This window comes from Ptychodera flava, chromosome 15, assembly GCF_041260155.1.
Source record: "Ptychodera flava strain L36383 chromosome 15, AS_Pfla_20210202, whole genome shotgun sequence".
NCBI classification, from domain to species: domain Eukaryota; kingdom Metazoa; phylum Hemichordata; class Enteropneusta; family Ptychoderidae; genus Ptychodera; species Ptychodera flava.
The window spans coordinates 14,027,537-14,052,646 of NC_091942.1; the positions used below are offsets into that span (position 1 = coordinate 14,027,537).

General features: G+C 38.5%; 1 long non-coding RNA gene across 1 annotated transcript in view; it reads left to right on the forward strand.

Annotated features, from left to right (window-relative positions):
* Positions 1-7,635: 7,635 nt before the first annotated feature.
* The window catches only part of LOC139151238 (uncharacterized), a 41,835-nt gene continuing 24,360 nt past the window's right edge, over positions 7,636-25,110 (forward strand). Inside the window, exons 1-2 of the long non-coding RNA XR_011556368.1 lie at positions 7,636-7,947; positions 14,674-14,791. This is a non-coding gene — a long non-coding RNA (uncharacterized lncRNA). The remainder of the gene's footprint in view (positions 7,948-14,673; positions 14,792-25,110) is intronic.

Below are 25,110 nucleotides of genomic sequence, written 5' to 3' on the forward strand. Positions count from 1 at the left end.
ACAATTTAATAATAAAAGTGTAAGTGTTCTTCGCGCTGATCAAAATATGAAGTCTATAAATACGACATGTTGATGTTTTTGCGGACGACCTCTCCCTCTGTAGGACGTATATCACTTTGTCATTTAATGGCGGCCATTTTGCAGCCTAGAAGTTCGATTTTGGTTCATTTTGTGTCGGTTTCCATCTCGTCCATTTAACATTTCTTTCGAATTCTCGGATGATGCATGGCTAATATCCTTTATCTATAAATTTGCCCATTCAAATTCAGAGTCTGCACAAGTTTTCTCGTTTAAACGAGAGTCCGTCAACCTGTATAGAGTGACTATAAACCGAAAGTGGGTTTTGGTGAATACAAATCACATAAAGGCTTATAGGATACTTGTTGAGCTGAACGTTCTATCATATTCGCAAAGGATTGCGAAATGGTCCATTATTAATTAATCGTGTACAAACGCTGCGAATGTTGCGAACGCTACCGACCAAGAAATGCACTAACATGATGGTGGAATACAGTAAAATAATTACCGATGGCCATTTATCTGTTGACAGTATATTTTCAATACTTTTTCCAGGGCGCATAAAAAGAATCGAAAAATACGTCTTTGATCATTGCATATCAACATTTTCCATCGCCCTAAAGATTTTAAAGAATGCTTCATTCTTGCCCTTTGCAACGTGAAATTTACGTTGTTATTTGTGTTTATATTTTTGCTTACTATATACACTGCAGACTGCTGTTCGTGGCAGCTTTGCGCGTTGAGCGTGAATTTATTACCCTGCTTGCATGGTGTGATCAGCAACAGGGGAATGTATGCAATTCGAGGTTCCGCAAACGGTTGTGTTTTGCGTTATTTCTCACCAATCTAGGGATCTAGTCACCACCAAACAGTGCTCATCATATTATGTGAACGCGCTGTTGTCGAATTTGCATAGCAAAATTAATTCATGTGCTCCAAATTAACTAAATGCAACTTAAACAAACAAAAAGCTATTAAAATGAAGATAGGTACATATATACGAGGCTGTCGCATGAATAGCGTCACGCATGGAGTGCAGGCGTTGCCCCTTTTAACACTGCATGAACACCCAATTATTCAGATAAATTCACATTAATGAGTTGCCTGTATTATAGTATAATACACGTGAATTCACATGAATCCACATGAATACAGGCTGCTGAATACAAAAAATGGATTCTTGACTGTATTCATCTGTATATGCACTCTTCAGCTAAAATACAGGCAATAATCCATGTTAATACAGTAAGTATTTTTGGGTTTTCATGCAGTGTAAACCGTTGCGATTTCCTTGTTACTGGGTATGTCACTACACTACAGTTTATTCCCTTGTCCTTCGACTGAACTTGTCAGACAACACAATAACTCTTAAAGTTCTTCTTTGGCGATAAACTTCTAAAATAACCTCTCTATATGCGATGGTCCCACGTAACCAAGTGTGACGTTTAGTCAACCTCAAAAGTGAGTCACAAGGCGTTGAGACAATATACTGGCAACGTGGAAAATGAGAAATTGTTCCAATGGCGACGACATAATGACAGCAACATATCCGTTTTAATAGATACTTTCTACGTCGAAAAAATAATCCATAAAATCAAACTGCAGTTACACAATGGTTGCCACAATGCTTCATTTTGGTATTTGAAGTACTTCTCATTAAGGTAAGAAGCATTCATTTTTTAGAAATTGTCACTTGTACAGAGGGTTGAAGTGCTTGAGTCATATTTAGGCGATTCAATATGAGAGAGAGAGAGAGAGAGAGAGAGAGAGAGAGAGAGAGAGAGAGAGAGAGAGAGAGAGAGAGAGAGAGAGAGAGAGAGAGAGAGATGCTATAATGCTATAATTATTGATCAATTTAATCGTCAACAACCGGACTGACCGATCTCCTGGCAGGCTCGGTCGGAGCCGGGTCAAACCACGGTAGAGTGAACAGTAATGTGACAGAGCGAGTCTTTCATAGGCCGGCAAAAGTCACAAGAATATGCCTAAATACCTAAAATTACAATATGTCGTTGTATATGTTACAAATATTAGGGTATACACGTTTTGAATGAAAAGCAATATTGGTACACCTGTTCTCAGATACATAAAACCAAACCAAGGTAATTCAAAATGGCGGCTGCGGAACCCTGGGTGTCGTCCACCTTGTGTCAGGTAAATGACAAGCCCTTATGATTGTTTAGCCAGCCTCCACACATATATGCTAGCTGTTGTATTGGAAGTGGTAGAATTATTGAGGCGCTTATCTCGCTCCACTAAATCGACTGGTATGTGTATTCAGAGGAAATTTAAATAAAAATTGTCTTTCTCTGCCTGCCTTTCATAGCAAATTATATTATATAAAACCGTCCAGTGCTGTATTCATCGAAAATTTAGCGTGTGTTTCAATCTGTTGTTATTGCTTGAATGACCAAAATAAGACGGCGGTGCTATAAATAACTCACTTTTCAATGGTATGGCTTTAACAAAAAATTGTCTTCAAATTTGTGCTCATCATGTTTGGTAACACCCTACCGTTTAAGGTACGTGTCGTGTAAGATCAGCCGAAATTATTTTGACATACTGCCACCTTCCAGTTCTGGGGTCCACGTATTTGCACCTGCAGTGCACAACCGCGGGTAACTAAACCAGGTACATGTACCTGCAAGTCGCCATCGCTAATCCTTTTAGACAAACAAACCTATGGATCTTTGGAATCGGCGATGTACATGTTTTTAACTAGAAAGGAAGCTAAGTTGTCAGATTAATCCATACAACACATGTACAGAGTAACGCTTGTCGCCAATCATAGTCATAGTTTGCTAAGCTCAGACACCAAAGGACTGCCGACGAAGCCAACGATAGTTGAACTCCGCTGAAGGTGACCTGGCCGTACAATTCTCACTTACTCTTAAAAGAAACAACAAATAACTTGAATATTCATTAGGTGTTGAAGGTATGCTCGAATAAGTTTAATCACTTTTACTTTATTTGTAACCTATATATAATTACAGTTCTATAGTTAACAGATCAATATTTTTGACATCGAGCACTGTAAACAGTTCACAGAGTACAACCTGTTCCTTTCGATTTATGAACTTTACTCCGCAAACAAAATGGATGACTAATCTGGGCGAACTGTTCAACATGGACACAAGGGCTTTCTCCAGAACACAAATCATCCCTTCGTCACGAATTGAAACGCCATTGAATTTTTTCAGTGCGATAAAAATCAACTTGGCGAGTAATATTTCTACTGTAATTGACCATGTGTTGTTTTGTCCAAGAGACCATTGGAGTGCATTCGTGGACCATTTTGTCCGCAGATTTTTTCGCGCTGTGTACTTCACACTCAGCTAAGCTTTTATAAGAATATTGACTGTCTCATATTCGTAGCTACATGATATTCGTTTGCATCTAATTTGGAATCAACATGCAGATTTTGACGTAGGTTTGGGCAATCATCGATGATAAAATGCCAATATTGAAACTTTCGAAGCGCAATGCGTCGCTGTCTTGCTTGAGACACCAGTAAAAGCATGTCCTAAGATATTTTACAAAATTTGTATCCTGCCAGAAATAGCAGTGCTTAGGGAGAACATTTTACTTTTAAGATATCTTTTTTAGAAATTATTTCAAAAATTGGCAACTCTGTAATATGTTGTCCGCGAAAAAATACTAAGTAATCTTGCATGGTAGAAACGAAAGAACCGGCGTTTTTCGTAGCTTTTTTTTTCTCAGGTGGAGAAATGTACATTATGGCGCGAGAAAAGGGCGGGACAAGGCCCAATCAGGGGATGAATGAGAGGGGTGACCCTGTTATACGACCATTTTGAAAATGTGAACCAAATTTGAAGGTCTTAAAGGCGCAACCTAAGAAAGAGTGTTGCTGAAAATATTCTCTATCTTCAAAATCAAAGACAGAAACGAGAGTAAGAGAGATATTTACAATTTTAGAAAATCCACCAATTTTGACGCCCGTTGGTACAATCGTTACAAATCGCACAACTCAGTTCTGTTTTGAAAAAAAAGGAAAAAGAAAAAAAAAGACGTGATGATATTTTCAAGCCAATGTTTTTGGTAAATGTCAAACCAGGAAACAAAATTGACTCCAATAATTTGAATATGGTGTTTTGATAAAGATCACATATTAGGAAAAACCGCAATACTGACCATAATTCATTAGACCGCTTGACTGTTCTTTGGCAAATGTCACGATAAAAACTTATGTAAGTATCAAAAGTGAAAGACTTAAACTTTTGCTCAGACTTTCCGAAAGGCAACTCGCGACCATTCTTTTTCAAAATCAAGAATAAAAAATCTGAGGTCACAAATTCTGCGAAATTTGGTACCAGAAATAAATCATCTTAAATTTACCCATATATTCAAAATGGCCGCCATCCCTGCGTTAACTTTTATGGGGCAAATTTTGCTTTCGATTTGCACAAAATATAAGACTGGAAATTTTTTACTCCAAGAGCTTCAAAATGAGCCCACACAACTGATAGATCGGAAGAATCTTGTGGAAATTTTAGTCTGAATGTCTATCCCGGGGTGCATTCTACCTGACAAAGCAACATTAAGTGTAGAGTTTTCATTCAGTAATAATTCATCTCTACGAAGGGCGAAAAGCACAACCCTTACTACATAAATAGCTCCGAGTCTGATTTCAAGGCGTACCGATGAACGCATAACTTTGATTCTGCTGTACATGTACACTTATTCAAACTTCAAAAACGTTCCTTGCTCTTTCGCAAAGTCCAACAGAAGTATGAAACAGTGATATTTACTTGCATGCGACAAAAGTTTTCATAAAAAAAGTATTGATGACTATACATCTTCTTTCGAGACGCCATCCATTGCAGCATACACGTTTGGTCAGGAAAACATACCCAATTTACTGTCGCTTACAAAACGACGGGCTTACTTTTAGCCAATCACATAACGCAAATGATACAGCCGGGGCAATGCACTGATTTTACACCGAGTGATAGTGTCTACGGCTCGATATAAAGACGGTCGTGTTTTTCGAGGTCGGCATAAATTTGAAAATGAAAATATTATATTTTCACCGGTTCAAACATAAATCAATGTCAGATTAAGAACGTCTTCTTGGTTCTTGAATTCTGGCAAAAGATACAAGTGTTAGACACCACGTGTTTGCTTCATGGTGCAGCGAATTCTGTGAGTCGGTTTTCCTTGTACATTCTATCTCTCAAAATCAGCGGGATGAGGATAATTTTGATGTCTTTATGTACTGAACATTGAAAACAAAATGAAATTCGTCGCCTACAGGACGTACATTTCTAGCATTTCTGCAGTGGTCAAATTATCCGTGGCAATGGGATATCAAGATGGCGACCAGCTTCGACGTTTCAGTTTATATGTATAGTACAGCAGAAGTCTGTTAGAAAGGTTTTTTTCCTGTCACAGGCTAATGTAAAGTCCTCGCGAATTTGTAAGATTGGAATGCAATGTTTACGTACGCCAATCATTTATATATTGTGTAAATATGGTCAAAAAATCCCCATCATTTCCAGTTTGCCGCTCGAAGTTCAGAATTCCGAACCCGTCTAAGTTGTAAAAGTTTCATATTTTACCCCACCTGCATCATCCATTGATTTTAACATTAAATAGCCATTGAGCTTGCTTCACACCGGCGAACATTTTCGTTTTGAGCGATTCCAACCAATAGACAATACAGCTATTTAAAATATGAAATAAACCATCTATAGTCTTTTAATGGCTACCTGAACTGTGAAATGAATCTTTCATAAACAACTTGCTACGCTGGTTTAGTTGGTTTGGGACCAGGACTGCCTTAATGAACAAGTTCAATACCAATAGTTAAGATGTTAAACATTTTCCATTCTCTTTCTATAAACCCTTTTAACACAATTTTTAACTTAAGAAAGCCCCTCCCCACCCAATCCCCTACCCCAACACACACTTTGCGAATACAGTGATTTTTTTATGACTGAATTTTCGGATTTATTTATTTAATGCTGAAGATAAGTCGACTGGTACGGCGATATCAGCAAGATACGTTGATATTATAATACAAAGAGCAGGGAATTCTATGTTTACATAGATGCCACCTGTCAGATTGTCCGTATGTATTTGGACAACTCGGTTATATGATAAAGAGTGAAAAATACTCAACACGCCCATCTCGAGCCTTAAAGGGTTAAAGTTGGCCATTTTTCATGAATTTTGTTACTTATTTTGTTAGACATGTTGAAAGATACAGAATGAATGGGTGACCATGCATATATTCGACCCCGGGTTAAGACACGATACATGAAACCATCGCGAAAATGAATTAATGGTCACGACCATTAATTCATTTTCGCGATGGTTTCATTTAATTTGTCTAAAACTGGGGTCAAATATATGCATGGTCACCCTTTTATTCAGTATCTTTCAACGTGTCAAACAAAATAAGTAGTATCTCGCATCAAACAAAATTTATGAAAAATGGCCGACTTTGTCCCTTTAACTATCTCGCATATCTAATCATACACACTTGCAATAGGGATGACAGTGTGCCGACCAATCAATCGACCATCTAACAAGACCAATATGTGTGTGGCGGTAATTAACGATAAATTACCCTTGTACTCCAAATGATTTCGTCACACGATGCTAGTAAGGAAGCAAGCAGTATTCTCGATATGCAACTGTAGGCCTACAAGTCATGGCTCTAGTAACATTTTGGACGATTTGATTTTAAGCTTTACCGCTTTGTAAAAATACTTGAGGACGGGATATTCGATCCTGCCGTGGTCACAAGTCAGAAAAGTAGTTTAACAGTCAATTATCACAAACATTTGGTATATTTCTATCATTATTCGCTTTGAAAATCACAGTTTCTTAAAATAGGCCTATAGGTCCAACATCATGCACTAGTATGCTTCAGCGTTCAACTTGTCGATAAAGTCTGCATTATGCATTTATGCCCAATGTCATTGTCGACTGTCTTTAACCCGCACAAGACTTCATTTGATATTGATCACATCGCAATGAACGCGATGTACTTGTCAACAAGGGTTATGCTTTGAATTTTAACAGGAAAAAAGAAAAAGAGACTCTGAGGAAGAAGAAAAAAAAAGAAAATTGTTGATTTTCAGTCAAAAGTTGCGTCACATGTAGGCCTACTGTCCCTTTGGCTGGTCACTTTCGATTTACCGAAATATTGTTTCCCACTCTATTGATCAAAGAATATAAACTGGGTTGTGTCCCACTACATCAAAACGAAAGTGAGGTAGAGTCTAACATTCGTGATTGGCTGTCTGATGAGCGCCATCTCTGTGTAACAGTAGGCCTATATTTGCCTAAGCCCGTACCTAATCCCGGGGACCTAGGCTAATATTTCACTGCTTGCGACTTTCACTGGCCTATCCTGGGAAGAGATACAAGGATGGTATCTGTTTCTCTCACACTTAATCCTATTTTGTTTGTTATCATTAAATAGAAATAAAATAGTATTTACATACATTCAGGCCCATCATTCAAATGTTAAATGACATCACGCAAATTTATGCAAAATATATGTCTAGACTAACAAATGTCCTTGGCCTGACCTTGTTGAGGGCGCTGCAAGGGGTTTCCCCTACGTTGGCCCTCTCATATCGCTGACGTCTTCTTGCTTTGCCAGCTAAAAAAAGCGCTACGTCATCGTTGCGGCTGACGAAGAGAAGTTTAACAGAATTCTGAATGGGAAGTTTGTAGGAAAGCGTAAACAACAACATCCTCCTTTCATGCAAAGATTTTGGCATAATTTAGGTCTTTTGCTGGCCAACCATCGCTACAACTGACAATTTTCAAAATTTTCGTTGAGCAATCCATTGCATGAAAGACAGTGAGATACATCACAACTGCCGTCCGATGGTATTACAAGATGACCTACCAGAACATGGGTCATGTGAATTTAATAGCTGCTATTTGCAGGTAAGTCACTTACTGATTGCCAGACCTAGGTTCTATATTTAGCAATTTAGGCGCGGAAATCGCTGATCAGCCCCATATTTTCAGCTCATCGGGCATAGTGCAAAAAGCGTCGTCTGCGATTGAATTCAAGCCAATCTGCCGATCTAACAATCGTTATGACTGGACGGACTATTTACGTGATGAAGGGTCATTTTCTCTCGACATTGTTTTATGTGATGATTATCGACTTAAACTTGATATCGTATGAAAAAATAAAACAAGCACCATTTCACCGCCATAGTAGTTAATTTTAATCTTGTGCTAGAAAGTTAGTGACGTTGTCCTCGTCCGCAACTGATCATCCAATGACATCCCTCGGTCAGAGTCGTTTCGGCGAACTTTAAGCGGAATTCCTGGAACTAATAAATATTCATATTATAGGGCGACAGAGAACTGGCATAACATTACCATTGGCCTGGTTACCGGTTTGAAAGAAAGCAGTGATCGCGAAGTGTTGTTGCTGTGGTGGACGTCAGTGGTGGTCTGGGTCAGTGCATTTCAGCAAACCAGCAAATGTTCCCAGTAATTTTTGATAAAAGACACCGATTTATCTTGACGAGGATTACTGTACTGAGCTTGTTCAAAAATTCACAAGACTTGGGAATAGATGTTAATTTTCGGCGGAAAATGGAAATGTTTGAAGTGAAGGCGATTTCTATCGAAATATTGGCAAATAAAAACACTGTTTCTCCGGCTATTTCGTTAAACCCGCGCAACTTAATTGTACAACTTATTTTTGCGTCCAACGTCTTTGTGGTGCGGTTTGAATGTTTCACAGTAATTTTCGGTGGAAAAGTAGTCCTTCCAATGTTACTGCCTCTCTTCTGGAAATCAGGCATAAAGACAAGATCTCCCCTGGTCACGCAGCGGTCAAACTAACCACCACTTTTCTTCTGAGCGTCCCGATCATAGAGGAATCGTAACTTCTTAAATATAAGTCCTAAACTTTAGGCAGGATTACCGCCTTTTCTACGACAGAATCGAGGACACAGGCTTTGATATCTACATAGAAATTATGTCATGTGACCTTTCCTTCAGGTGGCGTCGATAATTCATCGTTCCTATCCTTGTCCATGCTCCACAGATGTGCCAAAAGGCAACCTAGCGGAAGATTCACGTCAGTCATTTTAAAATGTCACTGTCACTCCTCATAATATATCGTTAGCAGCCATGATATTGTGCCTGATACTGTACCCCGCCAAATTATGGCGAACTAGATCAAGTAACGGTATTATGCCAGCACAGCTAGCCCTGAGGCTGAAGACTACTGAAAATGTCTACAATCCATAAGTCATCCACCATCTTGGCATGCTACCTTGACATTTTCAGTGGATTCTGTCGGAGTAAATCTCGCGTACTACTGTATTCTCTTGCTGAAGGTCAATGAGTCCAGACTCAGTCTGTAGACACGCTGGCACGGTCGGATACCAGTATAACAGATTGGGAGGGGAGGGGATTTGTGTCTGTCATAAACAACTTCATGGCATTGAAGTACATGAAATCACACAGTCTTGTGATAGCTTATGTTCACGTCCATACAACAAGCATAGTATAGGGCGGACTATACTGTGTAGTGAACACTCCGTACTCAGAAGGTCACGGTAAATCGCACAATCACATGAAAATGTTTTCTATTTAGACTCTGTGCAAATTTCCCGCACCGTTAATTAAAGTCACCAACATAAGGATAGGGTGATCTGACTCGCTGTAGAGTGAAAAAAGCAATACAATACGCTTTGTGACATGTAAAGTCTCTCTTCATTCTTGTGTGTTGTGTACGCCGGCTTTCATGATCTGAATTATTGTGCTTTCAGAGTTTGAGGTGTATTGCGGATCTGGAACATGCAAGCCAATTATGCAGGTCAATACAAAGACGTACAGAAAAGGTGTCCGCCTTAAATTTCTACATTGTCGGGAACTTTATACGATGTTTCCCGATTGATTAGGGCCATACATTGCCTCTACAGCATGTCTAATGTCACTGGGTTACGCTGAAGCCAAAAGGTGTTGCACCTTCTTTCTCTCCTGAAATACATGGCTACTTCTTTTAATATTTTCCCAACACATCCTCATTCTACTAGAATGAAGCTTCCGGACAAGCATTCTGCTTGTAGTTTTGAAGGTGACTCTGATAGTACTAAACTGAAGCAGTATTGTAACAAAAGTATAGGCTTGACTGCACATGAAACGTCCGGCAGCGCTCTTCGAACCATTTTTCGTGCAAGGTGAATTCGAAGCCGGTTTGAAGTCAGAGACAACCGTCGGTTTTTTTTCGTTTCACGATTAAAAGAAAGAGGCGAAAGCTTTGTGCGCGTTTGACAGTGTGACCCTAGTCCCGCAAACTTCTGTTTTTTACATCAGTATACTATTATTACAGGAGTCTGTAAAGGTCAGAACACAATCCACGTTCTTGGCGAAAATGCGGTCAGCATATTACAACTCTTTGATACTTTCATATTTTTCTTCAGGTTGCTCCAGTTTTAACTTTGACAGTGGCTTTGATTATTGCTAAATTTGCTGAACTCATATAATGACCGATTTTCTTCCCAATCAGGGTAAATCCACATTAAGGAAAACCAAACCTGAACATAACAACAGTGAAAACGTTAGGATATTAAAGCCTAAAAATACAATAATGATGTTGAGAAATACATCCGTTTTTTCTGTGCTTCCAAAGCACGATTATACATTTATTGCAAGCCTTTCCTGCGATACCAATAGCTTGTACGTCTAGAATGCACTGCAGGGTCAGACATACGGAGTCTCAAAATTGAACAATATTTATTTGGATTACCCACTTGTGGGGGCTCATTTTGAATCTTAATGAAGTTTTCATCGGGGTTTTTGAAAATCGGGAATTTCGTTTTCCCCAGCAGAGATGACACAGGGATGTTGGCCATGATTTTGAATTTCAAATATCGGGGAAGTTGTTCTGTAGTACCAAAATTTGCACTGTGACCCCCGACATTTTTTCTTGATTTTGAAAGAGAATCGTTGAAAGATTCCTTGAGGAAAGTTTGAGCAAGATTTTTAAGTTATTCGTTTTCGAGGCGCGAACTACCTCAAGGTAAATATTTTGCAACAAATGCCGAGGAATATCTTGAAACAAAATAGACTAAATGCAGAAGAAATGTCAGTGAAACTAAAATAAAAAAACCTAAAAAATGAATTTGTTATGTACATATTTGATGAAAAATTACATTTGTTTAAAAATCTAGTGAATTGTGTTATGGCTTTTTTTGAAGGCGCGGCAACAGAGGGTCAAGGTGAAATGATTTGCATATTTATCGCAGGCAAAATGGCACCTGACCAAAAGTTGCCAAAACGCGTATATTTTGACAGATACACCCTCTATCATATGCAAATTGAGTGCGCGGTTCGCTGAAATGGAATCGATAAAGTGGTGAAAAACGTTGCTGACCTGCTGGGACGTGCCGATGACAGAAAATAGTTGACTTCGATAACATTGAGTCAGTTCAAGGTTGTCAATACGATACTTTCTTTTCGAATGTCACTGTGAGGGCGTGGCCATGTTTATATCTTTTCTTGTTTTTGAACAGAAATAATCACTGCTTCAAGTTGACAACAAAACACCTTTTCTACACTTTTGCTAAAGAAACGAAAGTGTGAACAAAGTCATAGGATTATAGCAACAGGTGGTCTGGTTGAACAACACCGAACACTTTGAATTCTAGTCAGAGGTAAATAAGGATAAAATATAAAAGACATACATTTTTGTCTGTGTGTATGTTTTTGTTTTTCAACGTTTTTATTCACACTTTTCCTTAGGTTTATAGGCTCTGCATTTTTCTTTATGCATTTTCTCTAAATTCACGAAATACCGTCTCATTTTAGTCTCACTGGCCTTGTATTGACATGCCTAACCCATTCTGACGTAAGATTCAAATGAACATATTTGGCAAATTCAACCGTGACGGTACATTCCAACGGTGACCTTCCAGTATTAAGGAAGAACGCGCCGCGAAATTAAAAGAGTTTCGCTGAAACTTATGGTGAGGAATCTTTAAACCTTTCGCTTTCGAAATAAAGAATGAAAATCGGGGGTTACTGTGCAATATTTGGCACTACAGAAACAAATTACCAAATATTTCTCGCCACTTGGTATTCAAAATGGCCGTCATCCGTTTGTTGACTCTGGGGGTCGGGAAAATTAGATTTTCGATTTTCAAAACAATAAGCGGATGAAACCTATAGTTACTCCATGAGATTCAAAATGAGCCCCCGCAAGTGGTGGACAAAAAGTTGTAAAAGTTTGAGGGTCCGAACATGTCCCCAAGGCGCATTCTACCTTAATGAATAGTTGATAAAAATAATTTATATACTGTATCGTGGTGTCGGTCAGTGAGTAGAGATGAGTTAATTTATCAAGTAACTATGTGTTATTTCACAGAGTACACAAGCAATGACAAACGTTTAAAGTGAAACAGTATATAATCGACCATATTCTGCTAAGATACTAATTTGTGAAATCCGTTGATATTTGGCCATCATTATATGTAATATTTCAAGCAGACACACGTCTTGTCATAAGCAAAGCAACGTGATATAACATGATAAATTTGCAGTGTTTATTTTGCTGAGGGCGGTAAGCAGGTATAGGCCTAAATGTTACCGTGATGGTCCCCCTTGGTATGCCAATGCAGTCACATAGGAGACAGCAGAAATGTTACCAGGGTTCAAAAGTCATTTACCAGTGTTCCCCAACCTTAGCAAAACACTTTGTGAAATAAAATCATGAAATTATTGTGAAAAGTTGCAGATATCAGAATTAAAATATGGCTTTTTGGTTTTTTTTCATAATACGTCTTCAAGTTGGTCGCTTGAGAAATACCAAACACAATTCATACTCGGACAATGTAGCGGCCCCACTGTCTATGCGCACACAACCTTATGTTTTCGTATTTGAAGCAAATTAAGCATTTGATGCATGCTTGCAGTTCACCCGTGTTATAGTTTTCCAATCACTGCATGGTGAGTGTTCCAAATAAACTTTAATTGCGCCCCTTCGTTTTTTTTGTTGAATATGTCGCAAAATATGTTTGCTCTTATAACGGATTTTGGAACATATTTAAAACACATTCGTGCCGGGGCAGGATCAGCTCTACTGCAGAGAACTAACGTGGCATACACGAATAAAAAATCGTAGCGTTTTATGTGGCCCGTCCTTCATCTCGTCATGATCCGCAACCCCCCCCCCCCGTTTCCAGCGGACCTCCTTCTCACTAATTGTATTTCTGGAAGGTGACCCCTTGCCATGGAATCTAAAACCATACAAGCTACAAACGTTGAATAGAAACAGGAATAAAGGAACAAAATTGTTAGCGAGCGAGAAGAGGCTTAGTATTCGAAGTGAAACAGTATAAACCCAAATGCGCGTTTAAAGTAGATGTCGAAACTTTATATAAATATCTGTAAAGATCGCTTTCTGACCGATGAATCAGAGGAATGTTTTTGATTTTGGTAATTTCATACTTTATTAGTGTTCATAAATTTCCGATGAAACGTTTATGGATATCGCACCCCATTGTTCAGACGGTAAAGTCTACCCAGCACCCTACTTTGCGTTCAAAAACTGGGTTACAGTACGAAGGTACTCTCTGTGAACCGTACACAAGAACGGGTTGACCTTTATACGGTTGCTCGCGTCGAAAGACTGGCAGATGATTTATTTTACCGGTGCCGCACAGCCTCTGTGATCACCGTGTAGTGAAGACTGAGATATGCTTTTTCTGTCCCTGTTTGTGGTGTAGTCATTTTGGGGCTTTTGCAAGGCAATGCCGCCTATAATTTGACTTTAATCGTCGTCTCTCAATTTTGCAGTCATGTACCGATAAATGGCGGGGTCGTCGGAACTGTGCCTTTCTTGTTGTTTAAAAACAATGTTTTTCATACACGATATGTAGATGCATCGCGTCAACATAGCTGCAACATTTTAATTTTACAAGGTATGTGTATTTATGACAAACATGTTTTAACTTTTATCGATCGCCGACGTAGATTGGTCGTATGAGTCCAATACGAACTTTGAGCACAGTTCCGATGACCCCTTCTCTTTGAGCAAGCAACTCTCACTTCTTTAGAAAAATGGACGGCTGTGTTTGTTTGTACGTCAAATTGAGAAGGCGGTCGATGGCTGACCGCTTTCTGTGCAAAACCGCCTTTCCCGTGCGCGTAGCAACGCAAGTCATAGGTCACGCCAGATCGAGCAGCTCTTTGATGCTGAGAACCATAGTTCCCCTCTCATCTACGATGTTATATAATATTATCAAATTATTCTTCCAACGAAATCACAGTTTTAATCCATTGAGTGCTGTAATTTTTCCCACCAAAAATTTAGTGCAACATTTTACAATTTTTTATGAATTTTTCTGCATTTTTCAAAAATAATTTCGGACAAAATGGACATCACAATTAATTGGCTCAGTTTTCTATCGAAATTTTGGCAAAAATCTTAAAAAAAGCAACAAAAATTAACTTTGGCACTGAAAGGGTTAATACGAATTTTACTACGTCGGCTGCCGATTGGATAGTGCTGAGAAATTTACATACGCAAATTACGTGCCAACCAGTTTGCGATAAACCACACAAACGTCTTTTTCTTTTCCCACAAAGTTCAGTTCAGGATATTCGGATTTTGTTGCTCATCCAAAGTACGCCTTTTTGCAGATTTCTCCAACGATGGTTAATGGTTTGTCAGTGTCAGGTACTGACCCATAGTGACGGTACGATGGACTGTCCATTAGAAGCACACCCTTTGACCTGGAGAGAGGTGGAGAGAACTAGGGTATGGACAGAAATATTTTTCCGCTTTCTAAAATTTAGTGTAATATTTTTTTCAGGTAGGCAAAACACGAATGCGCCCTGGCTAAAACAGGGGTATATTTTCTCACGCCCAATGTAGGTGCATATTTTTTGTAGTAAAGCGAGAGAGGAATGAACATTTATTTTGTTTTTTCAATGTTCAATTAATTTTTTGCATTTTAACTGTCCCAACCTACCAAATGGCGCTAGGGAAGATATATAAATATTAATACAAACTAAAGCAGTTTTTTCTGAGTATGGACTTCTTGCCATGTGTTCTATACCTAGTACCTACCCCTGACGACCAAATTTTTGTCAGTGATAAATGCGGCACCCTGTCTGTGATAAGTATTGTTCTATCTTGCAGTGTGTACTTCATATCTGAAACCTGGTCAGTGCAAATAGAAAGTTTGATCTCGGCAGTTTGTTTCCCCATACGTTTTAGACCACTTTATGTCAATTTTCAGCTTACTGAAACTTGTAATCAATTCATGCGGTGTTTATTTGAGAGAGAGAGAGAGAGAGAGAGAGAGAGAGAGAGAGAGAGAGAGAGAGAGAGAGATTTTCCATTCGCTTTGCAATGTCATGGTTACGAGAGCGCCACAACCAACATGTGAATCTAGTGCAACACCGAATTAGATCAAACCAGTCGAGTGCATGAATTTCCACCTACACATGTACACATATTTTTTTCAAAAGAAGTGAAAGAATTTCACCATAGCGATCTCTCTTTTGTCCTTCAGCTACAACAATCTGCAACCATCAAACCATAACCCCCACCCTGTCTTTTTTTCAATGACGGATTGCAGTCAAAATTCATCGTTTTGTTGCGAGAACAATACAAACCAACGCGTAAAACATGGTTCAGCCGTATAGAGGCAATATAGTGCAGAGTTCACTTGATATGTAGGACTACTGGTTATTATAGGTCTGCTCCCATTTTTTGCCTGTCACGACCAACAAATGTAAGGTCATGAAGGGGTCAATGCAATGGTCAGTGTTTATTGCTCTGAAATTTTCAAGATGTCAAACAGTGATCAGATTGAACTAATAATGTTCTCTTTTTATCATATACAATAAACTTGTTGAAGGTAAGAACTAAGACGAATATTCAAGTCATCAATTACCTAGGAGGTGCATTTTCTGTCATACGCATGCGTAAAGAATGACATTACATGTGAGTTGTCAATTATCCACACCCTGAGTGGAGATAGGTGTTTGCAAACAAACATATGACAAAATCAGTGAATTATTCCCCTCTCTTTGAATAGTTGACAATGGAGCAAACTTTTGTGAAATGCTAAAACTTTGGTCAATATATGAGAGTAGAAAATTGTATAACCAGGGGACTATAAATGGAAAGCATGTTTTTCATAACCTTGGGAAAATTATAACATAATATGTACAAATCGATTAGATGGTATTGGTGCATTTTTCCATCTCCGAGGAAGACTTTTTACTGATAAAAAAGTACAGTGTTTTGTAATAAGGCAAAGTGAGGGTTATTATAAGTCGAATTTCTCATGATTATAGTATTCAATTTATGGTGAGCTTGTTTATTGCTGTACCTGAAACGCAAGAAAGTCGAGCTTAAAGCCCAATGAACTGCAACTCTGCGAAATTTGTCCAACCTCAAGGTACCTCCAATTTCCTCAGATATTCATTGCAATCTGCAAATTGAACGATATAGTCATTAACTGTACCTCAACAATGTTTGCTTGTGACTGCAGAATAGGCATTTCATTTAAAATTCCGCCATTTACAAAATCTTGCCATGTTATGTGAAAAGCGGAGAATTTTTTGTCAAAGTGGAGTGAATCGCTTTCCCGTCCTTTCAGTGGGTTGCACCATGTTGTATTTGTATAGATTCAAATGAGTACATGTACCATTTACGCTGTTTATCATGTAGCTGTATGGAGGCGGCCATATTTGGGTGCGGCATCCATTTATTATTTGTCTTACTGAAACCTCTCCATGCAGTCCCACTCAGTGGATAATTATACTTGAGTAAACATCTCTGAGTAAGAACATTTCTGAGAACAAATTTTAATCTAAATATAAAATCATGAAAATAATGCCAAAAGTTGCAGCTCATGTGCATTTAAGTTTAATACTCATGCATTACACTCGGCACTCACACATATTCATTATACAGCCACAGTGAATAGAATATGGGCGCGGTTCATGGTGGCCCCTTGCTTCATGTCAATTCACTCGTGTATGTATACGCAGCTGCTGGGAAATCATGATAATTGTCCCAGTCTCGATGGTAATCTTGCGAGGAAATCGTGGTATGCAGTATATGTGTACATATAAATTTGCAGTGGTCAACGCCTTGACGATTTTGATCGGTTCGTCGCGAGCCATTCGGCCAAACATGCTATATTATAGGTTACTGAGGTATTTGCAGATTGAACGTAATGAGACGATCTCGAATTTTTGGACCCACTTTATACTAGAATAACACAGGAGAATGGATTATTGCATTTTTGTAACATTTTGAAATCGCCAAAGGAACCGTTTTTAGCTACTATAGACTATAGTCTATAGAAGTTATTGGGATGGGTATCCATCCGTCGTCAGTCTGTATGTATGTATGTATGTATGTATGTATGTATGTATGTATGTATGTATGTATGTATGTATGTATGTATGTATGCATGCATGCATGCATGCATGCATGCATGCATGCATGCATGTATGTCCGTTTGTGAGGCGTCCGTCCACTAAAATATCTTGAGAACTGCAGTACTTACTGATTTGATATTTGTTCTGTAGATGAAAAATATGATTTTGAGAAATCTTTTTTTTTAATTTTTTGATATTGTTGAAAATATGCAAATTAGTGCCAAAAAAAGCGTTTTTGGTAAAAAATCTTCTTCTTCATAACCGCTGGTCAGACAGCTTTGTTATTTGGTATACAAGTCCCTAGGGATAACCCAACTTAGATTTGTTCAAATTGTGATGAAATATGCAAATCTGTATTTTTGAGGAATTTTTTTGTCATTTTTGGTCAAAACTTTATTTCATCAAAACCGCTCGTCTGACAGCTTTGATATTTGGTATACAGGTTCCTACAGATGAACTAAATATGATATATTGAATATATGATAAAATCTGCAATTTTGTATTTTTGGTGCAAGTTTTGCCATTTTTGGTCAAAAAATGTGTTTCTCAAAAACTTCTTGTCTGATGCCTTTGATATTTGGTATACAGGTTCCTAGGGTTGTCTTAGTCTGATATATTGAAATTTGATGAAATCTTCAATTTTTGTATTTTTGTGTCAATTTTTGCCATTTTTGGTCAAAATATTTGTTTCTCAAAAGTTACTCATCTGATAGCTTTGATATTTGGTATACAGGTTCCTAGGCTTTATCTTAATGTAATATATTGAAATTATGATGAAATCTTCAATTTTGTATTTTTGCAGCTAATTTTGCCATTTTTGGTCAGGCCATCCTGAAATGAGCTATCAAAGATATCCACCTCCTTCATCAATACATGTGTCACAAAAAGTTATTCTCTACATAAAACAGCAGAGCTCTGTCGACTGTTGGGTCACTTGTTTTTTTCAAAACCGCTGGTCAGACAGCTTTAATATTTGGTTTACAGGTCCCTAGGATGACCTTAGTGAGATAATTTCATACAGTCAGGAAATACTTAATTTTGTATCCATGTCTATAGTAGCTTCACTGACTTTGGCGCTATGTTTAATATAGGTTGTGTCTAAGGAAGTACAGCTGATCTATTGTTAGAAGAAATACTTTATATCTTACTGTCACATCACAGCCCTAATGAGTGACAGCAGTCAAAGTTACTAAACTGCAGAATAGAGAAAATAAATCTTCGAGAGATATTTTCCACTCGCATTGCAATGTTATGAATACTCGGTTACGAGGGCGCTACAGCCAACCTCTGTGACTCTAGTACAACATCGAAGTAGATCGAACCAGTCGAGTGCACCGGTGCCTGGAATTACCAGTGTGGTATACTCTGTGTATACCACACTGGCAATTCCAAGCACCTGTGGTAGAGTGCACGAATTTCCACCTACACATATACACGTATTTTTCAAAAGAAGTGAAAGAATTTCACCATGGCGATCTCTCTTTTGTCCTTCAGCTACAACAATCTACAACAATCAAACCATAACCCCCACCCTGTCTTTTTTTCAATGGCGGATCGCTGTCAAAAATCATCGTTTTGTTGCGAGAACAATACAAACCAACGCTTAAAACATGTTTCAGCCGTAGAGGCAATATAGTGCAGAGTTCACTTGATATGTAGGACTGCTGGTTATTAGGTCTGCTCCCATTTTTTCCCTGACAAGACCAACGAATGTAAGGTCATGAAGGGGTCAATGCAGTGGTCAGTGTTTATTGCTCTGAAATTTTCAGGATGTCAAACAGTGATCAGATTGAACTAATAATGTTCACTTTTTATCATATACAATAAACTTGTTGTAGGTAAGAACTAAGACGAATATTCAAGTCATCAATTACCTAGGAGGTGCATTTTCTTTCATGCGCATGGCTAAAGAATGACATCATATGTAAGTTGTCAATTACCCACACCCCTGGAGATAGGTATTTGCAAACAAACATATGACAAAATCAGTGAATTATTCCCCTCTCTTTAAATAGTTGACAATGCCAAATGGCGCAAACTTTTGTGAAACGCTATGAGAGTAGAAAATTGTACAACCAGGGGGACTAAAAATGGTAAACATGTATTCATAACATAACCAGGAGAAAATTATAATATGTACAAATCAATAAGATGGTATTGGTGTATTTTTCCATCTCCGAGGAAGACTTTTTACTGATAAAAAGGTACAGTGTTTTGTAAGAAGGCAAAGTGAGTGTTATTATAAGTCGAATATCTCATGATTATTGTATTCAATTTACAGTGTGCTTGTTTATTGTTGTACCATACATGACACTCGGCACTCACACATATTCATTGTACAGCCACAGATAGAACTAATATATAGGGCGTAGTTTATGGTGGCCCCTTGCTTCATGTCAATTCACTGGTGTATGTATACGCAGCTGCTGGGAAATCATGATAATTGTCCCAGTCTCGATGGTAATCTTGCGGGGAAATCGTGCTATGCAGTATATGTATACATGTAAAATTGCAGTGGTCAACGCCTTGACAATTTTGCTCGGTTTGTCGAGAGCCAATCGGCCAAACTGAATAGGTTACTAAGGTATTTGCAGATTGAACGAAATGAGACGATCTCGAATTTTTGGACCCAGATTATACTAGAATCGCACAGGAGAATAGCTTATTACATTTTTGTAACATTTTGAAATCGCCAAAGGAACCCGGCGTTTTAATATAGGTTGTGTCTAAGGAAGTACTGATCTATTGTATGAAGGAGTACTTTATATCTTACTGTCGCATCACAGCCCTAATGAGCGACAGTAGTAAAAGTTACTAAACTGCAGATTAGAGATAGTAATCTTCATATTGTGTCTCAACCGTCACCTCTTTATTCAAGTCTTAATCTCTTGGGTCTGTTTTGGCTTTCTCGAGAATTTCCCAAACTCGCTTTTTTCAGAAAGAGGTCGGTTGGGACAAAGCGTCTTAACCCAAAACTCAAATTATTAAGTATCTTTTTTTATCTGAGATCTAAGTAGTTTCTACGAGAAAGTTAATAACAATTACGAAAAATCATAATTCAGATCCTCTACATTCGCATCATATTATTGAAATTTATGGTGAAAATGCATTTTGTGATATAAGACTGTTGTGGTATCAGACTTGTCATTTCCATTCGTTAATTGCATCTCCAGCCAATCGCATTCCTGATCCTGAACGACTTTGTTCCCACACGCGTAAATGGAAGCTTTACACTATTTTTTAAAGGGTGATCCGTGTCCAGTCTGCGCTTGTAATGTTTTAGTGATATCAGATGACAGATAGTCACAATAAGTAAACGGCGTGGACTTTGCATCTACCTGTGTCGGTAGTAGCTTGACGACAGCCCTCGAAATACCCGGATGCACGCTTAGCTCTGTATGTGCAGGTGGACTGCCAGTCCAAATTTGCACGCTCTGCGAGTTGAAAAACTAGTACAGCATATATTGTGAATTTTATCCGACCATGCTAAGTCACCCTGCCTTCGGTATTTTCGATTTTACTCATAATTGTTTATATTTTCAACAGTTGCGGTTGGTCGAAAATTGGAGTAAATTTCCTAACAACGCAAAGTCCATGAGCCATACACTTTAGCTGGATGCGCAGTGCAATTGAACTTGGGTCGACAGATTGTAAACGCACCGAAGACCAAAACATGGCCCGTGAATGCAAAACGAAGAAACTTACTAGTCATGATGGGAGAGGGTGACTAAGAAATTTTACAGTATTGATTCGATAAAATCCCAAACCCAGTAACTTTGCACACACTAGGAAACAGGCCGGGAGCATGTTGATGTAAAACCGTACCTGACATGCGCAGTGTGCACATTAGCAAAGAATCCAGACATTGCGCGACGGGCTGACGTTGCATGAGAAAAAGCTCCTGTCTACTTTTTCAATATCGCTCAGTGGATTGTTTTATTACGATCTTCACATGCAGGGTCGATCCTTTAGCCTTTGCGGTATTTCTTCCCATTTGATACACGAATGGTTCTTTCGTACATATCGGTGTTGGTGCCGTGCAAGATTGAGATACCTAATCAGAACATAGTTTAAGAAGGTCAAGAACGAGGGCAGATACTTCGACAGCATATTTTGTGCGTGTTTACGTTGTTTCGCCATATGTTTGTTGTAATCATTCCTTTTTTTACCTTCATGCTCTGATTTATCGCTGCAAATCCATAAAGCAGACCCTAAGACAGACTTTCATAAAAATATGATGGGAGAAATTACTTTTAGCAACATACAGACTTCAAATGTACTACCTTCGAACGCCGGCGATTGGCGGCAAAAACCAAACACATTCGATACAGAGCTCATAATCTGCCCCGCTCATTTACACATAATGTTTTTGGAGTATTGTCTAAACATCTCCCCCTCTGTTCAAATAATGTACCAACAACATATTTGAAGGCTGCACGCTTACAGACATATTATATTTGCTCTCGGCTAACTAGCAGATAGCCGCTACTATGATTGATAAGCCCAGTACGGTACAATGTGCAACCTTGGTCTGAGTGTTTGGTTATTGGGAACACGTTGACACGCACAAAGCACAAGAGGGACGGACGGTCCTGACCGGGGTCGACTGGCGAACACTGTGGCCTCGGGCTGTCTGCCAGGCAAGACCACCAGTTTCAACTAAGATTTTTGCATGTTTTAGTTGTTGCCATGGTGATGTGCTTTGGAGAGAATGGGTGTCTCGTCGACTGCAGCGGGCTCGTGCGAATTCATAACTCGAACATGAAGGCGCAGGCACGTAAGATTTATATGTGAGTGTTATGAACTTTGAGCTATGTTGCCTAGTCGAATTAAACAAGGAACACGATTAATAGAATTAATAAAATAATAAACACTGAAGTAAAAAACATCGGAGTAACACCTTGAAAGACGAAAGTGTTTTTAAAAAATGCCAGCCTTACTGACAGTAAGTTCATCACTTGATATTCGATAAAATGGGACGTTTTGCAGATTTAAGAGGAAGAACGTCTTGAAATTAAGGAATGTCAGGGATTTAATATCGATTAATTACTATCAAGCGTCATCGAAACGGTATACTTTGTACTCAGGTTTGGTCTAGCTTACGTGTCGATATCATTGATGTGTGCAGGTGGAAGGCAAAATTGTCGAAATTACACTTTTTCGAGTTCTTCACTACATGTTGCATAAAATCTAGAACAGACGTCAAGAAAATGTGTTTTCCAGGAATACGACCCTTCACCTTTTCACATTTCCGAAAGTATCGCATATTTTTACTATTGTGCGGTTTCAAAATGTAGAATAATAATTACATAATTATTTTCGGAGCCATTCTTACAGGAGCAAATGTGTTTGGATCAAAAATAGCCCAGGGCCCTGTCATTCTTGTACATGCCTATTAGAAACTTGCAATGCGTTTATTTAAAAAAATATTTCGCTGGTGTCTTGGTTGTCGCTTGGGCCCTGTAATGTCTTAGCCGTGTCTTGATCTGTCTGGTACGATCGTGTTTGAAATGGCTCCTTATTCCTAATTACCGGGTCAAGGTCAAATACGGTCACACGAAGCCATTTTGAGACATGGCAATTTTTGATTTTCTCTCGGCAAGAAATATCACTTCACATTTCCAGTTACTTCAGGACGACATCATGAGGAACTGTAGTATAAGTAAACTTTTTCTTCGTACATCAGCTACATCATATCAAGCGTTCTCGATTAGACGAGGAAACACAGGTTCCAAAGCTTTAAGAGATCCCAAGTTAAGCGGTAACAGACATGTACCTAGTACCTGCATAGTATACAGCTCACAACTATACGACTGCCAAATGAAATGGTATTGTAGGGTCGACCACTTTACTACAGGCTTACCGCTTTAACAAATAAAAACGCTGTTATACAGTGACCACTTGATGCGTGATTTATTTGTATTTCGCACGGAGTTTTACGACACGTGTGTCATTTATCCATGGATTAGGGAAAAACTTGTCCCAACTCACGATAAAGTAGGTCGATTAGCACTTCAGAGTGCTTCTTCTGACTTTTCACATTTCCGCGAGCGTCAGGAGAGTCGCCTTTTGGCAGAGATCTGACTCTTAAATTATTGTATGTATGTATGTATGTATGTATGTATGTATGTATGTATGTATGTATGTATGTATGTATGTATGTATGTATGTATGTATGTATGTATGTATGTATGTATGTATGTATGTATGTATGTATGTATGTATGTATGTATGTATGTATGTATGTATGTATGTATGTATGTATGTATGTATGTATGTATGTATGTATGTATGTATGTATGTATGTATGTATGTATGTATGTATGTATGTATGTATGTATGTATGTATGTATGTATGTATGTATGTAGTATGTATGTGTGTATGTATGTATGTATGTATACATTTTTCATCTGTTATATCTCTAAAATAAGCATGAATGAGTAAAATTAATTATTTCAAATTTGGCCCCTCATACAAATAATGTCACTCCATTCTTCCCTTTACGTTACTCTATACTCTGACAACACTCTACGCGTCTTTGGAACACACAGTCACGTAAGCAAGGTGTCGCCCATTAGATCTCGGCAAAAGAGAAGAATCTGCATAGAAAAATATTCTACTAAAAGCTATTTTTGTGTAAAAAATACGTCCATAATATGACGGTCTGCCTAAACGATTACAGTATGAGGCTATGCAAAATCCGGAATACACTAATTTGCCATATTTGGGATTAAAATTGTGTTTTATGTCGACATCCTGACCATCCCCTCGCGAGAGATAATCGTCTATCCCCAACTCTCTTACATTATAGACGTTAGAGAGTTGTGCTTCCACTTTGGCGCTAGATTCATGCATATCAAAGGGATATCTCAGTTATTTCCCATAAACCATCTCTGTAAGTAAGCGTTGCCATTGCTGGTCAGGACACTATACTCTATATTACCCACGTCCCATAGGCTGAGTCTTTCGATTCTTACTGTTGGTGGAAAATCGATACTGTGATCAACATTAACATCGGTTGTCATTTCAAGCTTCCAAAATTATATATTTTTTTTCATAGAAAAGAGTCGACCTGGCATCCAGGGAGGGCAACCGAATTAACATAAAACTGATTGATGGAAAGTCAATAATCGTGTAAGAAACTATCAAAACTATCTGCCTGCGTTCATTTTCTCAAAGCTCTCCTTTACTACTATGGTCTTCGGCTCATCTATTTCAACTAGTCCAAACATACGACTGTATATTTCAGTCACGAGAGGGTCCAACTCGAGTAGGGGAGGTTGACATTCCGTGTCCATAGTGCATTTCTCTACTCTGTGATACTGCTGTATCAAGCACTGTGCTCACCATTTATACCCTAAAATGCACACTCTAATGGTCCCTAAATACATATTTTATGTGCTTATTTATGGTCGAAATGACTAGCTAGATAAACAAGCCAGAGTGACTGCCAAGATAAATTGCGCAATCATGATAAAGATATCTTTCCGCTTCTCATTAGTGGGCTGGTCGGTCGATCGATCAATATTTAAATTCAATTTTGCGAAGAACTTCCCTCTTTGTGGTATACCATCGTCGTATACGTAAACCATTGGCATCTTAACGGCAACAGCTTAGCACTACCCGTTAAGATTAATTGATTTTTGCGTAGGTCAGGGGAGCGGAAATTACGC